At 38.5% G+C, this 7485-nt stretch overlaps 1 pseudogene; it reads right to left on the reverse strand.

Moving 5' to 3' along the window:
* Positions 1–990: 990 nt before the first annotated feature.
* LOC144467014 (uncharacterized) lies at positions 991–3248 on the reverse strand (annotated as a pseudogene).
* Between the last annotated feature and the right edge of the window lie 4237 nt (positions 3249–7485).

A 7485-nucleotide genomic window follows, 5' to 3' on the forward strand; every position in this document is an offset into this window, starting at 1 on the left:
TGATGGTCAATTGTGTCAAACGCCGCACTAAGATCTAATAAAACAAGTACAGAGACGAGTCCTTTGTCTGAAGCAATCAGAAGGTCATTTGTAATTTTAACTAGTGCTGTCTCAGTGCTATGATGCACTCTAAATCCTGACTGAAATTCCTCAAATAAATTATTATCATGGAGAAAATCACACAGCTGGTCTGCGACTACTTTCTCAAGGATCTTTGACATAAAGGGAAGATTAGATATTGGTCTATAGTTGGCTAACACCTCTGGATCCAGGGTGGGCTTTTTTAGTAGAGGTTTAATTACAGCTACCTTAAAAGACTGTGGTACATAGCCTGTTAATAAGGATATATTGATCATATCTAATATATGAGTGTTAACTAAAGGAAAGACCTCCTTAAGTAGCCTAGTTGGGATGGGGTCTAAGAGACACGTTGATGATTTAGATGAAGAAATCACTGCAGTCAATTCTTGAAGAGAAATTGGGGAGAAGCAATCTAAATATATATTAGGTTTTACAGCTGTGTTTGAGGTTAGATAGGTACTATCTGAGGACAGGAGATCATGAATTGATGTGTTCAATGTCTCTGAAGAAAACTGCTGCTGCTGAAGAATCAAAGGGCAATGCATACAATTTGCTCCGACGATAATGTAAATCCACAATGTGTAATACTTGATATGTGTAGGTGGAACAGATTTAATCACTTTCTCCTTACGCAGCAGCCTCTGAATGAACTGTGCCTCAACGTCCACAACTTCATTCACTAAGGCCACCCCATGTTTCTCCTACCTGCAACACGCTCAGCCTCAGGCTTAGATGAAGCAAACCTGCGAGCCAGCAGGTTTGCTTCACGGAGTAAGTTGCCATAGTAACTGACTCAGGGATTCGCTGAGCTGGCTTTCTGAAACGGAAAACTCAGAGTTTCCCTCATCTCTGGCTCAACATACTCAGAGTTTTCACTAATCCTGCTTTCTGAAATAGGGCCCTGGTCCATCAGCTCATCCACATAGTCTGTAGACAAACAAAGAAATGTCAGTACATCAATAACACAAATGGCTTCTTGTAAAATTTAATCTGCTGTCACTCTTGCATTTTTTTCTTATATTTTAGTTTGTCTGGGTTCATAAACAGTCTTGAATTTTTTGATTTACAATTTCCAGGTCTGGAAAAGTATAAAAATGAGGATTTTTTTTTTAAATAAATCCACCCCATTTTTTCTATATATTAAAAATTTTGTAATGTTTAAATCATTTGTGTGCAATAAAAATGTATGCAAGTCAACTTACTGAATGTCGGATCTTCCTTCAGTGGCTTCACTGTGCATGTTCCCTCTTTAGCCTTTCGCCAGTGAAGCTTGAAGACGGGTTTCCCATCAGCCTGCTTCTGTGGGCGCTCAGCATTCTTGTTATAATGCATGGCTGACAAGTAAAGTCTTTGGGGAGAAAAAGAAAGTAAATCAGATATAATTACTGCCACTTCTGTTAGTTTATTGAGCCTTGATTTGAAAAAGTTTAACACTTGCATTTAAAATTTTTGCATCAAGATTGAAACACACTTTTATCTTATTTACCTGCACAGCGTTCCCAAAAACGGAAACACCACACTTTTGGGAACAAAACGTATCATTACAGAGTGCCTCGAGCGATGATGTTTGGTGATGGGGGCTAAGCTTCGCCACATCCTTCAGGACTCTCTTGCCAGTGAACAGCTTCTCCAATTTGTAGAGAGCGGGGGTTCCTGAAAGTAGAAGAAGAAAAAGTCAGTAAATACATATGGAACTACCAGGCTACTAGAAACTTATTTACCATGTCATCAATAATTAAGTTGATAACACTCACAAAAATGTCTACTTAGGTTCACATGTACAAGTCAATAAGCAAATATATTGTCCAGATTGAGTACACACCTGCTTTCAACCATTTCTCCTTATCCTTTGACACACGTGGGGCATGATCACACTTTGGGTACAAGGGGTCATCATGGGTAGGGTGACTATATTTTGATGTCCAAAAAAGAGGACATTCGGCCGGCCACGACATAGCCTACTTAAATGATACTCTCAGCTTACTCAAAGATGCCTTATCATTTTAATATATTTAAAATTTATATGTATGGATAGAAAATGCAGTTATATTACAAAATAATATCTCTCAAAGACAGAAATTCAGATAGGCCCCAATAGGGACACATGGCGATCCGAGCCCGACCGTACCCGACAGGTCGGGCCGGGTTTGGTCAGAAATGTAGCTATAAGTTGTATTTGGGCTCGGGTCGGATTCGGTCAGCTTTCAGTGAAAATGTAGTGTAAAAATAAATAAAATCCTATTGTCTGTCCTGTTTATTGCTTGGGCACTGTTATTTACGTGACAACACCTGAACATAACACAAAAAGACACACATTGGCTGTTTGTTTCTACCTCTCTCCTCGCTGGAAGTCTCGGACCTCCAGCCGCCCGCCTCTGCCTTGATTAAACGCTGAAAATAAAATAAAAGAGGGAGACAGGTTTTTCCTATTTTATCTTATTTTGTTTTATTTCTCCCTCTCCTCTCGCTGGAAGGGTCGGACCTCCCGCCTCCCACTCCCGTCTCAAACACGGAGGTATCCCTCTCCGCTGAGCACGCCCGTAACAACTGTGTGACACAAACTCAGTGCTTTGGTCATTAAATAATGTCGGGCTCGGTTCGGGTTCGTACAGAAATATGCGGCCCGTGCTGCACTCTAACACACACACACAAACACACAGAAAACCGGACATTATCATCTGTTTATAAAAGACCCCCCGGACGCCCCCGACGGGACATGAAAAGTGGACATGTCTGGGCAAAAGAGGACGTTTGGTCAGCCTAATCATGGGTGTGGATGTCTTGGAGGTGGTTTATAACCTAAGTCCACTTGGCAATTCGCTCTGGCCCAGAGGTAGACGAAGCTGCGATCCAGTAGATCTGATTTTTGATACACAATATCCTATGTTTAACAGCAAATTCTAAACAATATAAATTCATAAAATAAGGCCAGACTGAGTAAATCTCAAAAATGTTTGTTTATAGATGTCATAATGATTGAAATAATTATGAATTAATGAATGATAACTAGAAAATATTACCTTTCTCAAAGTGCCATACATCATAGAACTGGGTGATTTTGGCATCAGTAAGGAATTTCTGGATCTGGGGGTGCCTATCAGACACAATACAGTCCAAGTTGATACCACCATGAGTTTAAGGCTCCTTTTAAGACCTTCCTTCTCCATGTTCCGCCAACCTTGTTGCTCTGATATAGAAGACAAGTAAGAGGGGAAAATGTGAGCCAATATGTGATGTGGAAAGCAGAAAGAAGCAAGGAAAGAAAGTCAATAAAATAAAATTGGGATCTTAACTACAGTTTGAAACTTTTTGTTTAGCCTTTGACATTTTTTATACAACATAATATAATACATTTCCATGGTGTAACAGTGCTGTGATGTAGTCACTAACCTGCACTAGCTGCATGTCGATGACGTTGTTGATGTTCAAGTCCATCATGGTGTAACTGCCATACTTTGCACAGTGTCCTGAAAACATAAATCCCATTATAATTCACAATCAAATTTTGTTGTTATTGCTATTGTTTGAGACCTAACAATATATTGTGTTTTATTGTTTGTTATGTGCAGCATTTTGGTCAACTTGCATTGTTTTTAAATGCACGTTTTAAATAATTGTGACTTGACTCAGAGATTGCGTTCTCAAAAAGATAATTTCTATTATTTTGGGCTAAGTGGGCATTTTTGTGGTAACATTTAATTGTAACATGAAAATCTGTGATTTGAAAATTACCTGGTGAGTCAGCCCTCATTTCACCACCAAGAATGGCACTCCCCTCTTGGCTGAGCCGCTGCAAAATGGCTGCCTGATCCATCTTCCATTTATGCAGCACAACGGGCTCAATGAAGTTGCAGAAGTGTATTCTGAACTGTTTGTAAGTGTGTAGCTGCAACTGCATGGCCTTGAAAATCTGATAGCAAAGACAAATAAAATTGTATGAGTTATCTTGATTCACAATATATATTGTCAGAAAATGGCATTTGTAGATTAATTTCCTGTCCTTAGTCTAAATTGTATGCAGGCCTCTTCATCCTATCTAATTCAATTGGACTGCTATGCTGGGCTTGGCAAGTAACCCACTCCACCTTAGGTAGCGAATCAAGAGCATCAACATTTGTTTTATACCATGTCATACTTATGGATTGGAGCAATAATAAAATATTAAACCATAAACAAATACTTGAAAGTACCTTTTGCACAGTGAAAAATGAAGCACCACTTAAGTAGACTGCAGCAGAAAGTTGCAAATTCCCAGCTGGGGTGGAGTGTCCAATCACAGGCTGACTCTTCCATTGTCTCCAATACTGACTAATTACATTAATGGTATCATCTGCTGTAAGGCGCTACGTGCAGATGGATCTATGGACTCCTCCTTACAATTCACAGGAGTCACTCCTTTAAGTTCTTCTTCTGATTCACATTTATGTGTTTTAGTTTAGAAATGTTTTGATCATTAAAGTTGATTCATTAGTAGTTTGATTAGCAAATCACATTTTAACCACATTTTTACACTACACTACTTCACATTGATTACACTTAGCATTAGTTTAGTAGACACCATATTTACTCAATTTATTCTTTTGATTTTCACTTTCATTATTATTTTTTATTTTCATTTTTATTACTCATTTTATTCATCTTCATTTACTTTTATATAAACATTCGCATGACAGTCAGTAAAGCAATGTGTTCCCTTTATTGATTTTACTATTGTGTATTCTCATTAAAGATGACATTGTTCATTTATGCTTATCTTGCTTTAGCTTAGAGTTTGATTTAAGGGATTTTTTTGTCCTCATTATATAGAGGTTTCTTCCCTTATTAGGTAGTGTAGTTAGACAGACAAGTGTTTTACCCTCTCCTTCGCCATATAGGGAGGGGGATGTTTGGCTAGCCTGTGCTTGAGGCCTGTGACTTCTGCCTGGATTTTCGTCTCCCATATTGGAGGCTGGCGGCACTGGCGTTTGGCTGGTATGGGTGGAACTCGTAGGACATAAGGTAGTAAGATAATTTTCCATGCTTATGGTTTAGCATTTGAATGCTAAAAAGGGTGGAATGTGATGGAAAATTCTGGTATTTAAACATATTTAACCTATAATGTGTTGTATAAGGTCTTGATGAAACTGAACTTCTAACCTAATGATATGTGTTGCTCCTACTGTGACAGCAGTGAGAGACACCAAGGTCACGAGCCAGGGAGGCTCAGACACCAAGATTATGAGCCAGGGAGGACAACAAGTGTCCTTGTTAGTCTGAAGAGATGTTGTGTTTTAGGAATGTCAAGGCACCACATATTTTGACTGTTGATGTGCATGTGTTATGGGAACTATAAAGATAGCAGGGCGAGAGGACTTGCTAGGCATTCACTGACTGACTATTCATGCGGTTGTATGTTTGAGTGCCTCCATTCATGAATGCTGAGCGTGTATCTGAAGATTCAACAAATTTATTTCAATGTTAAATTATGCTGAATCATTACTTATTTTTCAACTAAAATTAATTGTCAAACAAATGCTTATATCTCCAATTAAATATGATGTAGTAGAAAATAAAATATATCAGCAGTCACATAAGGCTCTCAAAGTAAAACTGTGTGAATGTTGTGTGCCTAGTTCAAAAATGTAGAGAATGGCGGAGCAAAATTTCAACTATTAAAAAATACAATTTAAGTTTACCTAAAACAGAATACATTAGGACTTATCCATTGACTCTGTTAACACAGTAACTGAGTCTTCCGGGTTATATGTGGAGTCTTGTGGTTCTGGAGCCACAAAAGATGAGCTGGCCTCCACAGAGCTGTCCTCATCTTCCTCGTCTACCAGATGGAGACGAGGCCTCTTCAGTGATGTCTTTGTTGGTGTGGAGGACCAAGGAATGTCAGGGAACACAGGAACAGTGGACGTGCCGACTCCAACATCTGTAGTTGTCTTGACTGTTGTTGCAGGGCAGGAATTATACCACGGCCAAACAGCCAGTGCCGTGGATGCCCCGGAGTGTGGCCGTATAATGCCCCTCCTACCCATACAGCCAGTGTAGCATGCCTTGTTTTGAACTGGCCATTGTGCCCTTAAAATAAAGTTTTCTCATTGATGCACATTAGTTTCACAGAAAATACCACTAAGCATCAGCACACTGCTAACTGTAGCCTCAGTTTGGGCCTCATACAGATTCTCTGGTAAAGTTAACTTAGCATTAGCAAGCGTGATAAAAGACGGCAGAGAGGCGACGTTGTACAAATAAACCAAAGATTTATTAATTTTCTGTAGCAGTAAACACATGGGCCGATAAAAAAATGTGTTAACTAACTATGCTAAAGCTTTACAAGCTATTCAGGGCTGCCGGCGATAACGTTAACATGACAAACAGCAAAGCTATAGCTAACAAGTTAACGTACTGACACTCCTCAGACAGACACACACACACACATACCGGACAGCCTCTCAGTCCTTAGCCGCTAATGTTAGCTCATGTAAAACACAGGTACCACACAGAAACTTTTACAAAGTGTCATAATGTGCTTCTAGTGAATCAAATCGCCAGCAAAAGTTGTTTACACTGCGGACACAGAGAGCAGCTGTTAGTGCCTGCTCTCATGCGACAATGATCCTCTGAGAAGAAAGATGGTTCACTCTGCTCTGCCGCCAGGAACAAACTGGGAGGCAAAGATTCTCTCTGAGGAAGAGGGTTCACTTTGCTGCAGGGCTCACCAAAATGTTTTTTTTTTTGTTTTTTTCTTTTAATAAATTGAACACACATTAAAGAAAATACAAGATCCTGTAGAGAATTAATACATATAATACAATACAATAAACATTGTCAAATTAAATGAAGGAAGATGTATTTTTTTAAAAGCAAATAAAATATTGGGGATTTATGTAAAAATATACATAGAGACATATAAATAATTATATAATTAAAGATATGTAGGCTATGTTAGGTGAATACTCCTGTCAAATGCATGGTGTTGAAACGTTTAATTTTGATCTTCCTTAGTCCATTTAGACTTTATTTTATCGCAACAATGACAATGAATATTATGAATTGTTCACATTTTAATTTAATTTTAATAACATTTATCACACAGCATTTTGTGGAAAAGTCAAATGTTCAGTTTACAGTTTTAATAAACTCAGTACTGTTTTTCAACACATATCTTGTTTTGTCTTCATTCAATGTAATAAGCACATATTGTTATTGCGCCATTGGTTTTGGCCTTGGTGCCCCACATTTTGCCCATGATGCCCCAATAAATTTGTATTTATCAAAGGCCAAAGTGGCCTTGCCCTAAAAATGACTTAATTCCAGGCCTGTTGTTGTCTGTGTACCTTTTACACACAGAAACAGACACTGAAATCATAGTGTGCAATAAAAGTGAACAGAATATTTGCTTCTTATATGAATATT

This window comes from Epinephelus lanceolatus, chromosome 15 (genome assembly GCF_041903045.1).
Source record: "Epinephelus lanceolatus isolate andai-2023 chromosome 15, ASM4190304v1, whole genome shotgun sequence".
NCBI classification, from domain to species: domain Eukaryota; kingdom Metazoa; phylum Chordata; class Actinopteri; order Perciformes; family Serranidae; genus Epinephelus; species Epinephelus lanceolatus.